The 14,762-nt window shown below is 37.7% G+C and overlaps 1 long non-coding RNA gene across 1 annotated transcript in view; it reads left to right on the top strand.

Annotated features, from left to right (window-relative positions):
• Nucleotides 1-14,762, top strand: part of LOC141514311 (uncharacterized) — a 117,430-nt gene that overhangs the window by 7,266 nt on the left and 95,402 nt on the right. The gene's annotated exons all lie outside the window — the stretch shown is intronic.

Genomic DNA, 14,762 nt, shown 5'->3' with positions numbered 1-14,762 from the left:
AGTAGTTTTCATTTCCTTCTCCAATTCCTTTTATAGCTGAGAAAACTGAGGCAAACAGGGTTAAGTGACTTGCCCAGGATTATATATCTAGTAAGTGTTTGAGAATAGATTTAAACTCAGGAAGATGAGTGTTCCTGACTCCAGGCCTGACCTGTGACACTACTACCTAACAGCTATATATTTTGTTCTCTTAGTGCTACTTATTTTGCTATATATCGCTCCATGCAAATCTTGTTTTTCTGAATTCCTTATATTTAGCATTTCTTATTTTCACAATAATATTATATTGTATTTGATGCATTAGTTTTTTTTCAAGCATTCCTCAGTTGGTGGCCACTCACTTTGTATCTTTTAATAAAATTTATTCTGAACTTGACAAAGAAAAACACACATGAATAATTCCATGTACAAAGAGGAGAAAAGAGAATTTTTATGCAATAAAAAAATCTCAGCACAGCTAGGTGGTACAGTAGATAGAGTATCAGCCCTGGAGTCACGAGGACCTGAGTTGAAATCTGACCTCAGACACTTAGCTGTGTGACCTTGGGCAAGTCACTTAACCCTGTTGCCTCACAAAGCCCCCCAAAAACTCTATTATGTACTTCATGTTTAAAATATATATAATAAATCAAACATACTAGTTCTAGACTTTTCCTTATATATCTCCCCATCTTCTGTTCCTTCTTTGCCTTAAAAAATGCTTCATTTATACATTTTTATTTCTTCTTGACTTTTGTCAGCATCTGATGATGCTGATATTCACTGATATTCTTGCATATCTGTTTTGCTAGAACACCAACTATTTTATATATTCTATAGTTAACTTTAAATGAAATGGAATTTTATATATATATATATATATATGTATATACATATATATGCATATATACTATACATAGAAATTGTAAAAAGTCAAGGATGGTTCCTAGGCTGAGAATCTGAGGTGCTGATAATAATAGCACCTTTTATAGTAATAGGTAAGGCAATAGGTTGGAAGACTTTAGGAGGAAAGAAAACAAGCTTGTTTTGGATATGTTGAATTTAAGATATCTAATTTTTTAAAGAAATTTTATTTTATTTATTTTTATTCTATTTTATTTAAGAGATACAGTTCATGATGTCTGAAAGGCAGTTGGAGATATGAGAGTGGAGGTCAGATGAGAGGTTGGGCAGGATAGGGAGTTGAGAATCATCATTATAGAGATGTTAATTAAATCTATGGCAGATGATGAGATAGCCAAGTGAAGTAATATAGAGGAAGAAGAGAAAAGGGTCTAGGATAATAGCTTGAGAGATTCCTTATTCTACAGAATAATGCAGCAAAGGAGACTGAAAAGGAGTGATCAGATAGGTAGGAGAAAAAGTGAGGTTAGCAGCACCTGAGTTACCCTCTTAGGAGATGTGTAAGTAACACATTTACCTCTCTCTGCCTTATGAGTTGCTATTTTTCTGTGAGTTACTTTTACTACTACTGGGGGATGAAGGGGTGGAGGATTCCTTTTGCCTAGAGTTGAAGAGAAGTGAAATAAAATGGAGGCCTTATTCCTACTTATATTTTGGTTGAAACTCAAAATCTTTTCTATTCTGGTACAGCAAAACAGCCAGAATCTTAAGTACATGATCAAAAAGTTGCTTAATTTAAGATATAGACTTTATCTGGTGATAATAATGATGATGATAATAATATCTAATAGTATGTGGTACCTATTATGCATCAGGTTCTATGCTGAGTGGTTTACAATTATTTTATTCTTACAACAACCCTGGGAAGGTAGGTGCTCTTATTATCTCCATTTTACAGTTGAAGAAACTGAGGCAGACAGGTAAGTGACTTGGCTAGGGTCACTCAGGTATTAAATTATCTGAGGCTCGATTGGAACTGTCTTCCTGACTTCAAGTCTCCACTTTGTTCATAATGCCACTCAGCTGTACTTGACCTTTAGTTATCTGTAAAGGTATTTAAGAACTTCTAGGAGAGTCAACCGAGCAGAGGTTTGTTCTGTCAAGTCTGAGGAGCACCTAAGGGATAGTCGGGGCAGCTCTTTAATGCTCTTCTGTGAGGCCCCAACTCTTCCAATGGTCAACCATCAGAGGCCTGCACTTTTGCATTCCAAAGGGAGTTCTTTATTAGTTGTTTCCAGCCACATCGTGTTAAATCAATCCCCCTTCAGGTTTCAATTCATCTGTCCTCTCCTCTCCTCATTCCTGGTTCTCCAAAAAAGCAATGAAGATCAAGAATTGCTTGGAAAAGGAGTGAACTGTAGGGATCTGGCACCTTTAATTGGAGTAAAAATATGCCAATCCCATAGCTTCACAATTCCCATGCCCTTGGTTTCCAGTTTCATCAAGGTGGGTATTAGCCTGGAATTTCTTTTCCTTTCCCTCATCCTTGGTACTTTCATTTTTGGGCTAGAGGATAATTATAGAGTTAACCACAGGACACTGTACTGGCAGCAGAGTGGAGGGGCCTTATTAATTCCAGATTACAAACAATAACTATAAACAAAGGCCCACAGTGGGCCTGCCTATTCTACTTCCCACGCTGCTGTATATATGTGGATGTTGCCAGTAAACCATGCAAAATCTTCCTTCTCCCTCCCACCTTTTCTGAACTGTGTAACCTTTCTTTCAGATCCTATTCAATTATATTAATTGTTCTGAGTGGAAGAATCAAAATCTGTTCTCTTTTAAATAACAAAATAGTACTCGGAACCTTGAATATAATATAAAAAAGGATGCCTTACTTTAGTGGAAAAAATTACATAATGAATATGATTATGGATTTCCATTTTTTTTTTTCTGCAAAGGATTTCTCAGTAAACCTCTAGGATTACAGTACTATAGAAAACTGGACAAATTCCTGAGGGCTAGATGGGGCTACTGCTAATATGTTACTGATAAAGGACCCTCCTGCCCAGAAAGCCATATATTCTAGGGCCTTTGCCCCAGATCATTCTTGGGGAGTAAGGAAAGATTTACAGATGGTAGAAGGAAATTGTCTTTTAATTCCTAAACTACAGTATTGCCCCTTCCTGGAATGTACTTCCTTCTCATCTCCTCCTCTTAGAATCCTTTCGTCTTTCAGTTTGTTTTCAGTGATGTCTGACTCTTCTTGACCTCATCTGGGTTTTCTTGGCAAAGATACTGGAGTGGTTTGCTATTTTCTTCTTCAGCTTATTTTACATTTGAGGAAACTGAGGTAAACAAGGTCTTTCCTAGAGTCTTATTAAGTATCTGAGGTCATATTTGAACTCAAATCTACTTTGATTCCAGTCCTGGTGCTTGATCCACTGCTCCAATTAGCTGCCCCTAGAATTCTTGGTTTCCTCTAAAACTTAGCTCAAATACCATCTCTTTCATGAAGCTTTCCCTGATCCCCTTTGTTGTTACTGCCTCCCTCCTCCAAATTATTTTGCATTTATGTAGTTTTAGTTTTTTGAAAGTACTTAAAGATTTCAATCAACATTTTCTAGTGAGGAATTCCTTCTACCAGTGTAGATTAGCATCTCTGTAATTTATATTCTTAGAGAGTTGCCTAGGAAGGGAGGGAGGACAGCTAGGAGACACAGTGGAAATAACACTGAGCCTGGAGTAAGGAATATCTGAGTTCAGATTTGGCCTCAGACACTGACCCTGAGAAAATCACTTAACCCTTATTTGCTTCAGTTTCTCATCTGTAAAATGGAAACACTGGAGAAGGAAATAGCAAACCATTCCAGTAGCTTTGCCAAGAAAGTTCCATGGACAAAGTCACATAGAACCGGATCAGACTGAACAACAGCAGATTTCTGCCTCAGGTTCTAAGATTATAAATCTTGACTAGAGTAACCGAGAGGCAAGACTTGAACCTGGACCTTTCTATTCATGATATTACACTACCTCTAACAGCATTTGTGGTATATAGTGGTATATACTGTTTCCTCTTATAGAATGTAAATTTCTTGAGAGCAGGGATTGTTTCATCTTTGCCTTCATAAGCCTACAATTTAGGCCAGTGTTTAGAAAATAGTAGATACATAATAAATACCTGTTCATTGATTGATTGATTGATAAGATATCTTTGTGAGAAACCTTACTAGGTGAGGAAATTTTCTTTCCATGATCTGGCATCATATCTTACCTTATGGGAAGGAGGCACCTAAGGATAAATTTCTTATTGAATGGACATTGAGGAGAGTTTGTATTTGTGCAAAAAGTTTTTCTCTGCAAGAAGTAAACTGGCCTTACATTAGGATAGAAATTCATACCTTGAACTGATTAGATCACAATGATCTAACTGAACACTGGGCTGGTGACTTGGAGTTCAACAAATAGTGAGTAATGTGTGTGTTCACTGGATTATGAAACAGGAGATTTAGGAAGATCGTAAGATTTGAACCTGAATGGTTGTTGAAGTATTATTTTCCTTCATTTCTCTTATATCATATTTGTATATATATATATATATATATATATATATATATATATTTATATATATGTCATCCCCTATGAGCTACTACTCCAATTTACACTAGTATCTGTGATTCCTCAGGTGGATAACTACTCAAGGTCAAGAAACTCTGAGGGTCTACATTTTTAAAACTAGTTCATTAGTCCCCACTCATTCACTTACTTTAAAAAATATTATATCCCCCCAGTTATATGCAAAGGTAGTGTTCAGCATTCATGCTTTTCCAAGTTTTTGAGTTTCACATTTTTCTACCACCTTCTCTTCTCTCGCCCCTCCCCATGACAGTGCACAAACTGATATAGGTAGTAAATGAATTTGTGTTTAGCATATTTCTATATGTCATTTTCATTTACTTACTTTTAGTGATCAATCAGTCAATAAGCTCAAAGCAAAGGCATTTACTGAAACGACATACCATGTTGTTGTTGTTCAGCCTTTGTTCTCAAGGAAATCATGACATCATGTATGTGGTGCCAGGATTTGCAAGATTTAAGTGAGGGGGTGCTCATATTCTTCTCTGGAGCCATCTATGGTGTTCAGTGGTCAGAGATGAATCAGGACAATGGGAGATGGTCCTGTGGCATAGCATGAATAGAAATAATAAATATTCACCCAATAAACCTGTGGGAATGCTCCTAAAAATATACAGAGTCATTAAGAAGAGTAGGCTCCCACATAGTATATGCTATTAGACACATACAGAAGGCTGTCTGATAGTCTCCACCTTGTTTCCATGCCATACATTGATTGAAATTGAATGTGTTATAAGAGTAAACATAATCCCCCCAAGAAGATGAGAAACCTTAAGGAGGGAGGGAGGGAGGGAGAGAGGGGATGAGAGAGAGAGAGAGAGAGAGAGAGAGAGAGAGGAGAGAGAATGTACTTCAGTCTGTGTTCAGATTCCAATGGCTCTGTCTCTGGGGTGAGTTACTTTTGTTATCATAAAACCACCAGAGAAGTTGTTTCAATATTTTCCCCATAGTTGCTATTACTAGCTGTACCTCCACTCTATTCCTCCCCACTCTCATTTATTCTGTTCTCTCTCTCTCTCTCTTTCCTTTCATTCTGGCCCTGTCCAGAAGTGTGTTGTATCTGAGTACCCTCTCTCTCGATCTTCCCTCTCTTCTGTCACTTATTCCCCCCCTTCCCTCCCCCCTATTCCCCCTTATCCCATCCCTTTCTTCTCATTTTTCTCTAGGGTAAGATACATTTCCTCATCCTATTAAGTATGTATGTTATTTCCTCTCTGAGCCATTTCTGATGAGGGGGACTCACTCATTCCCCCTTGCCTTCCCCCTTTCCATTCCATTGAAAAAGCTTTTTCTTAACTCTTACGTGAAATTTCTTAGCTACTTCTTCATCTCCTTTCCCTTCCTCCCAGTACTTTCCTTTATCACACATTGACTCCATCTTTTTACTATATTATACCATTCTATGGTTTTTTTTTTTTTTTTGTTTTTTTTAGTTTTTGCAAGGCAAATGGAGTTAAGTGGCTTGCCCAAGGCCACACAGCTAGGTAACTATTAAGTGTCTGAGGCCGGATTTGAACTCAGGTACTCCTGACTCCAGGGCCAGTGTTCTGTTCACTGCGCCACCTAGCCCTATATATGCTCATTCTAACAGCTCTTATAAATGAGAAAGTTCATATGAATTATCAGTATCTTCTTCCCATGCAGGAATACAAACATTTCAATATCATTAAGTTCCTCATATTTAGTCCTTCTCTTCCACCCCGTTTATGGTGGTTCAGGACCTGAGTCCTGAACTTAGAGAACAAACTTTCTGTTCAGCTCTGGTTGTTTCAATAGGAAAGTTTGAAAGTCCCCTGTTTCATTGAAAGTCCATCTTTTCCCCCTGAAAGAGGATGTTCAGTTTTGCTGCGTAGTTGATTCTCCATTGTAAACCAAAATCTTTTGCCTTCCAGAATATCATATTCCAAGCCCTATGAGCCCTTAATGTAGATGCTGCCAGATCCTGTATAATCCTGATTATGGAGCCTCGGTAGTTGAATTGTTTGTTTCTGGCAGCTTTTAGTATTTTCTCTTTGACTTGGGAATTTTGGAATTTGGTTATAATATTCCAGGAAGTTTTTCTTTGGGGATCTCTTTCAGGAGGCAACTGGTGAAGCCTCTCACTTTCTATTTTACTCTCTACTTCTATTTTACTCTACTTCTAAGATCTCAGGGTAATTTTGCTGTATTATTTCTTGAAAAATGAAATCTAGGCTCTTTTGCTGATCATGGTTTTCAGATAACCCAATAATTTTTAAATTATTTCTTCTGGATCTGTTTTTGAGGTCAGTTGTTTTTCCAAAGAGATATTTCACATTTGCTTCTAATTTTTAGTTTTTTTGGAAGAATTTTATTTCTTCCTGATTTCTTGCAAAGTCATCAGCTTCTTTTAGTTCCATTCTGCATTTGAAGGAGTTATTTTCTTCAGAGTTTTTTTTAATCTCCTTTTCCAGCTGGCCAGTCCTGTTTTCAAGGCATTCTTCTCCTCATGTACCTTTTGTTTTGCTTTTGCCATTAGGCCTAAACTGGTTTTTAACATATTATTTTCTTCAGTATTTTTTGTATATCTTTCACCAAGCTGTTGATTTGGTTTTCATGATTTTTCTGCATTGCTCTCATTTCTCCTCCCAATTTTTCTTCCACCTCCCTTAATTGCTTTTCAAAGTCTTTTTTGAGCTCATCTGTAGTCTGAGCCCATTTTCTATTTCTCTTAGAGGTTTTGGATATGGAAGCTTCGATTTTGTCATCATCTGAGTATATGTTTTGATCTTCCATGGGACTAAAGTAATTTTCTATGGTCAGATTCTTCTTCTTTTTTTTTTTTTTTGTTTACTCATTTCCTCAGTCCAAGACAGCACTTCCAAAGCTTTGGGTTTTTTTTTGGGGGGGGACACCCCAATGGGACCTTTATTCCTCCAAGGTCTTATGCTCTCTTGCCTGTGCTTTGATATGTAGATGACCACCTCACTTCCCTCTGCCCTGGAGCTGTAAGGAGGGATCCTGCTGTCTTAGTATGGAAGGCCAACCTGCAACCTGGATCTGAGTGTAGGCAAAAGCAGAAACTGGAGGGAGAGCAGAGAGATTTCTGCAGTCTTCCCTGACCCCCTTACCATCTGTGGGCTTTGCTCTGGGGGTACAGGCTGCTTTCTCCAGATTCTCGCTGCAGATTCTGTGGCCAGTGCTCCTCACTCCACATTCATTCTGGTGTAGCAGAGTTCCCTCACTGCCCCTTCAAGCTGTTGCTGGTGGTTTCTGGCCTGGGCTGGTCTGGGCTGTGCTGTGCTGTGGCCGTGGCTTTTTTCCAACCCCCGGTCCTGGTGAAACACACCTTTCCTGCAGAAAATGTATCATTCAGTCTTTCTGTGGTTTCTGCCCCTCTAAATTTTGGCTAGAGTCATAATTTGTTGGTTTTTGGAGTTGGGGGTGGGGAGAAAGAGTTCCCAGGAAATGCTGTCTTCATGCTGCTATCTTGGCCCCGCCCCTCTGGAGTTGTGTTTTAAGATCAGTTTGTTTTAAGGTTTAATGCCTTCTACAAGCTCTGAATGCAACCACTCATTATTTCTGTTACTTAGGGTATTCAGTTGATCAAGAATTTCCCTTCAACCTTCCCCTTCACACGAAGGCAACATTTTAAAGATATATAATTCATACATATTTTGGGATTATTGATTTTTGTTTCAGTTCGACTTACAATTTCATTGATGTGAAGAATTCCTGGAGTAGAAAAGTCAAAAGCTTTTTCTGCATCTACCAAAATAATCATATGATTTCCATTAGTTCCCCTGTTGATATGGTCAATTATACTGATAATTTTCTTAATTTTGAATCAGCTCTGGATTCCTGATAAAAAATCTCACCTGGTCATATTGCAAGATCTTTGTGATATATTGCTGTAACCTTCTTGTTAGTACTTTCTTTAAAATTTTTTTGCATCAGTTTTCATTATAGTTCCCCTGACCCCCCTTTTTTGTTCTTCCTGGGTTAGATATCAGCACCATATTTAAATTGTAAAAAGAATTTGAAAGGACTCCTTCATTGACTGCTTTTTTTAACTGAATTTTTACTGAGCCATCGCTAACCTGGTAATGACAAAGGAGACCAGAGACAGAGTGCCAGTAAAGCAGATAGTAGTTTATCAATTACTTTCCTTGTAAGGAATCAAAATACAAATCATGGAATTATTCCATTCCTTGGAGCTCCACCTCACAGTTATGGAGTCAGATATTTTATTCATGATTATAAGTGGTCAGGTGGATCATAAAACAATCATATTTAGGACTTGAATTATCTTCCCAGAGAAAGCCCACCTACAGAACAATACAACTATATCACTTATGACTATCCAGGTAGGAGTCCTGTGGGAATGGCTGGTTTGATTAGTACAAATTATACAGATACACTTTACTTAAAATAGGGCAGGACCTGTCATGATTGACAGATGATGTGTGTAACTTTGTTTCACTGTTTTCCCAGACCCAGAGTCTATCTGTAAAAAGAATCTCTAGAAATTAGATTAATATTATTAAATTTATTCCACATATCATACTAAATAATATAAAATCATAATTTTTGACACTTTCCATAGTTTATATGCTTTTGGAATTAATTGGTTTTTTAATTTTTCAATTTTCAATTTATTTATTTATTTATTCATTTATTTGTTTGCTTATCTATCTATCTATCTATCTATCTATCTATCTATCTATTTATTTTAGGTTTTTGCTAGGCAATGGGGTTAAGTAGCTTGCCCAAGGCCACACAGCTAGGTCTGAGACTGGATTTGAACCCAGATACTCCTGACTCCAGGGCTGGTGCTTTATCCACTGTGCCACCTAGCCGCCACAAATTTATTTTTAATTTAAGGCAATGGAGTTAAGTGACTTGCCCAAGGTCACACAGCTAGATAATTTTTAGGTGTCTGAGTCAGGATTTGAACTCAGGTCATCCTGACTCCAGGGCTGGTGCTCTATCCACTGTACTACCCAGCTGCCCCCAAATTAATTGTTTTTTAAATATTTGGTAGGCAGTCTCACCCAACTGTGTGACCTTGGTCAAGTCACTTAACTCCATTGCCTTGAAAAAAACAAAAGACAAAAATCCCCTAAAAAATGTTTGATAGAATTCTCTTGTGATTCCATTTGGTCCTGGGAATTTTTGTCTTAGAGAGTTCATTGACAGTTTGTTCTTCTTTTTCTAAGTTATGTTTATTTAAGTATTCTATTTCCTTTTCTGTTGATATGAGAAAATTTATATTTTGTAAATATTTATCCATTTTACTGATTATTAGATTTATTGGCATTAAATTGGGAAAAAAAGCTTTATTCATCTTCATTGGTGGTGAATTTTTGGACTGTTTCATTTTTTTGATACTGATAATATGGCTTCTTTAAATCAAAATAATCAACAGTTTGTCTATTTTGTTGTTCCCCCCCCATAAAACCAGCTTCCAATTTTACTTATTAGTTCCATGGTTTTTATTCTTTCAATTTTCTTAATTTTCTTTGATTTTCAAGATTTCCAATTTGGGGTTTAACTGGGGATTTTTAATTTGTTGTTTTTCTAGATTTTTTTTTAGTTGCATGCCCAGTTTGTTGATCTGTTCTTTCTCTCTTTTATTGATGTAAATATTTAGAGATATAAAATTCCCCTAAGCACTGCTTTTTGGCTGCATCCCATAGATTTTGGTATGTTGTTTTCATTATTGTCATTCTCTTTAAGGAAATTATTTATCATTTCTATGATTTATTATTTGACCTATTCATTCTTTATTATTGGATTATTTAGTTTCCAATTTGTTTTTATTTAGGTTATCTCATTTGAAAAAATGTATTTAATATTTTATTTTGTTCTCAATTACATAAAATAATTTTATTTTATATAAAAATAATTACAGGGGCTGCTGGGTGGTGCAGTGGATAAAGCACTGGCCCTGGAGTCAGGAGTACCTGGGTTCAGATCCGGTCTCAGACACTTAATAATTATCTCGCTGTGTGGCCTTGGGCAAGCCACTTAACCCCATTTGCCTTGCAAAATCCTAAAAAAATAATAATTACCTAAAATAAAAATGATTTTATTTTCATTTTTTAAAAATTTGAGTTATAAATTTTCTTCTTCTCTTTCTCTCCTCCATGAGATTGCAAGCAATTTGATATAGATTATACATGTTCATTCATGCAAAACATATTTCCATTATTAGTCATGTTGTGAAAGAAAACAGACTAAAAGCAAAACTCAAGAAAAACAAAAACAAGTTTTAAAAGTATGCTTCAGTCTTCATTCATATTCCATCAATTCTTTCTCTGGAGAGCATTTTTCATCATAAGTCCTTTGGAATTGTCTTGGTACTTCTTAGAATACTTACATCATTCAGTATTAACATAAAATATATTGCTGTTACTGAGTATAATGTTCTCCTGGTTCTGTTCATTTCTTTTTTCATCAACTCATGTAAATCTTTCCAGTGTTTTTCTAAGAACATCTTACTCATCATTTTTTATGGTACAATAGTATTCCATCACAACCATAAACCATTACAAGTTTAGCCATCCACCAATTGATGGACATCCCTTCAATTTCCAACTCCTTTTGACCACAAAATGAATTGCTATAAATATCTGAGTAAATACATAATATCCTTTTCCTTATTGGTTTTTTAAAAAATCTCTTTGGAATACAGAACTAGTGGTGGCAATGCTGGGTATACAAGACCTTATGTACTCATTTGAACATAGTTCCAAATTGCTCTACGGAATTAGTATCTCAACTTTTTCACATTCTCTTCAACAATTATCATTTTCCTTTTCTGTCATATTGGTCCATCTGATAGGTGTAGGGTGGAATCTGTAAGATATTTTATTGTGCATTTCTTTGATCAATAGTGATTTAGAGCATTTTTTCAAATGACTGATTATTTTGTCTGAAAACTATTCATATCATTTGACCATTTATCAACTGGGGAATGGTTCTTATTTGTATAAATTTGACTCAGTTCTCTGGATATTTGAAAAATAAGACCTTTATCAAAAAAATCTTGCTATAATTTTTTCCATAATTAAGATTTCTGAATATTCTCTCTATCCTATCTCCCCTCCATTTATTCTATCCTTTCTCTCCTTTCACCCTATTTGTTCTCAAAAGTATTTTGTTTTTGACTACTACCTCTCCCAGTCTGCTCTCCCTTCTATCAACCTACCTCCTTTGTTTATTCTCTTTCCCTCCTACTTTCCTGTAGGGTAAAATAGATTACTTTACTCAAACGACTATGTATGTTATTCCCTCTTTTAACTAATTCCACTGGGATTAATGTTCAAACTTTCCCTCTCAACTCCCCCATCAGCCCCTCCACTTGCATTCCTCTTTTTTTTTCATTTTTTTATTTAATATTTATTCTCATTTTGTACAATTAATGTTATTTTTACATTAGTAAAATATTCTTGTTTAAGAGTGAATGAGATACCCCTCCCCCATAAATATAGACTTGCTTCAGTGATAAAGTAAAGGGGAGAGAGAAAAAAATTAAAATAAAAAAAATAGTAATAATTGTAGGTATGGCCAGGTGGAGCAATGGACGGAGCACCAGCCCTGGAGCCACAAGCACCCAAGCCCACATCTGGCCCCGTACACCCAACAATCACCCAGCCGTGTGATATGCAAGCCACCTGAACCCCACTGCCCTGCAAAAACCAAAAAAAAAAAAAAGAAAAAAAAAGACCCAAAATAAAACAAAATAATAATAGTAGGGGTGGCTGGGTGGTGGACAGAGCATTGGCCCTTGAGCCAGGAGCACCCGGGGCCAAATCTGGCCTCAGATACCCAAGAATCACCCTGCTATATGGCCCCAGGCAGGCCACCCAGTCCTATTTGCCCTGCACCCCCCCCAAAAAAAATAATAATAATAATAATAAAAGATGTGCTTGAGTCTTTGTTCCAACACCAAAAGCTCTATCATGGGTGGATCACGTTCTTTATGATAAGTCCATCACAAAAGTTACTTCCATACTTTTCTAGCATTGCCATTGCTGATAGCCACTCCCTCCTTTCGTATTTCTCCACTACCATGTACTATATTTTCTCTCTCCTTTCACTCTGATTCTGCTGTAGGGTAGCTGAGTGGTGCAGCAGACAGATCCCTGGCCCTGGGGCCAAGAGGCTCCGAGCCCCTATACCACCCCTTAGACCCAGAATCCACCTGGCCCTGTGGTCCCAGACAGGCCATCCAGTCCCAGCCCCCTTGCAATAAGTAAAAAAGAAAATGTGTTATATCTGACCACTCTCCCCCCATGGTTCATCTTCTCCTCCATCACTCACATCCCCCCCCTTCCCCCTGTTCCCCCCTCTCTCCTTCTTACTCCAAATGCCTATACCCCATTGAGTATATATGCTGTTTCCTCTCCTAGCCACCTCTGATAAGGGTGAAGATTCCCTTGTTCCCCCTTGCCTTCCCCCCTTCCATATCATTGCAATAGCTCATTATAATAAAGAAAAATCTTATTATATGAAATATCTTGGCCTATTCCCCCTCTCCTTTTTCTTTCTCCCATTACATTTCCCTTTTTTTCTATTGACTCCATTTTTACACCATATTTTATCTTTGAATTCAGCTTTCTCCTGTGCTTCAACTATAAAAGTTCCCTCTACCTGCTCTATTAACTGAGAAGGTTCATATGAGTATTATCAGTGTCACTTTTCTATACAGGAATACATGCAGTTCATCATCATTAAGTCCCTCATATTTTCCCCTTTTCCTCCAATCTCTATGCTTCACCTGAGTCCTGTATCTGAAGATCAATCCTTCTGTTCAGCTCTGGCCATTCCAACGGGAACATTTGAAATTCCCCTGGTTCATTGAAAGTCCATCTTTTTCCCTGGAAGAGGACATTCAGCCTTGCTGGGTATTTGATTCTCGGCAGCATTCTAAGCTCTTTTGTCTTCCGGTATATTATATTCCAAGCCCTACTAGCTTCCAATGTAGCTGCTGCTAAGCCCTGTGTGATCCTGACTGCAGCTCCACGATATTTGAACTGTGTCCTTCTGGCTGCTTGTAATATTTTCTCTTTGACTTGGGAGTTCTGGAACTTGGCTATGATATTCCTAGGGGGTTGGTTTTTTGGGATCTCTTTCTCGGGGGTATCGGTGGATTCTCTCCATTTCTATTTTGCCCTCTGCTTCTAGGATATCAGGGCAATTTTCCTGTAGTAATTCTTTGAAAATGATGTCAAGGTTCTTTTCCTGATCATGACTTTCAGGTATTCCAATAATTTTTAAATTATCTTTCCTAAATCTGTTTTCCATATCAGTTGTTTTTTCAATGAGATATTTCACATTTTCTTCTAATTTTTTCATTTTTTTGGTTTTGAAGTATTGAGTCCTGATTTCTGGCAAATTCATCAATCTTCCTGAATTCTATTCTTTGTCTGAAGGATTTGTTCTCTTCAGAGAGTTTTCTTATCTCTTTTTCCATCTGGCCCATTCTGATTTTTAAAGCATTCTTCTCCTCCATAACTTTTTGAACTGTTTTATCCATTTGACCAAAGCTGGTTTTTAGCATGCTATTTTCTTCAGCATTTTTTTGGATTTCCTTGACTAGCCTGCTGACTTCATTTTCATGTTTTTCCTGCATCTCTCTCATTTCTTTTCCCAGTTTTTCTTCTAACTCCCTCATTTGATTTTCAAAGTCTTTTTTAATCTCTGTCATAGCCTGAGCCCAATTTCTGTTTTTCTTGGAGTCTTTAGATGTAGGAGCTTGTGCTTCCTCATCTTCAGACTGAGTATTTTGATCCTTCTTGGTCTCATTTGCAAAATATTTCTCAATTGCGTTCCTCTTTTTTCTCTGCTTGCTCATTTTTCCCAGCCTGTGACTGTTTTGGGGGTGCTTCCTGAGCTTTTGGGACACTCCCACAAGGGTTTCAGTGTGTGAGGCTCTGTCCTCCCTCCTGGTCTGTGAATGACCATATGTGCCCCTCTCTGCCATGGGGCTGAGGTGGGGGGGCCCTGCTGCTCTTCTTGGGGTTCCTAGACTGCAATCAGGATCTGAATGTGGTCAGAGCCCCAGAGTCCTGTTTCTGGGGCAGAGGACAGAGCTCTGCAGTCTCTCTCTTTTCACTCCCCTCCCTCAGTTCAATGGACTCATGTCCTGGGGGCCCCTGCTTGCTGGCTCCGCCTGCTTCTGTTTCCTGGATCTGGAATGCAGTGGTCAGGCAGCTTGCTGTGTGCCCTGAGGGCTGGGCTCCACGTGCTGGCTCTGGCAGAGGTCCCCTGCTGGTCCCCCACTTTGTGCCCTGTGCTCCCCGGGGCACAGGTCA

This window comes from Macrotis lagotis, chromosome 2 (assembly GCF_037893015.1).
Source record: "Macrotis lagotis isolate mMagLag1 chromosome 2, bilby.v1.9.chrom.fasta, whole genome shotgun sequence".
Taxonomy (NCBI): Eukaryota; Metazoa; Chordata; class Mammalia; order Peramelemorphia; family Peramelidae; genus Macrotis; species Macrotis lagotis.
Note: the sequence above shows the minus strand (reverse complement) of the source record. Positions and strands in the feature narration are given on the sequence as shown.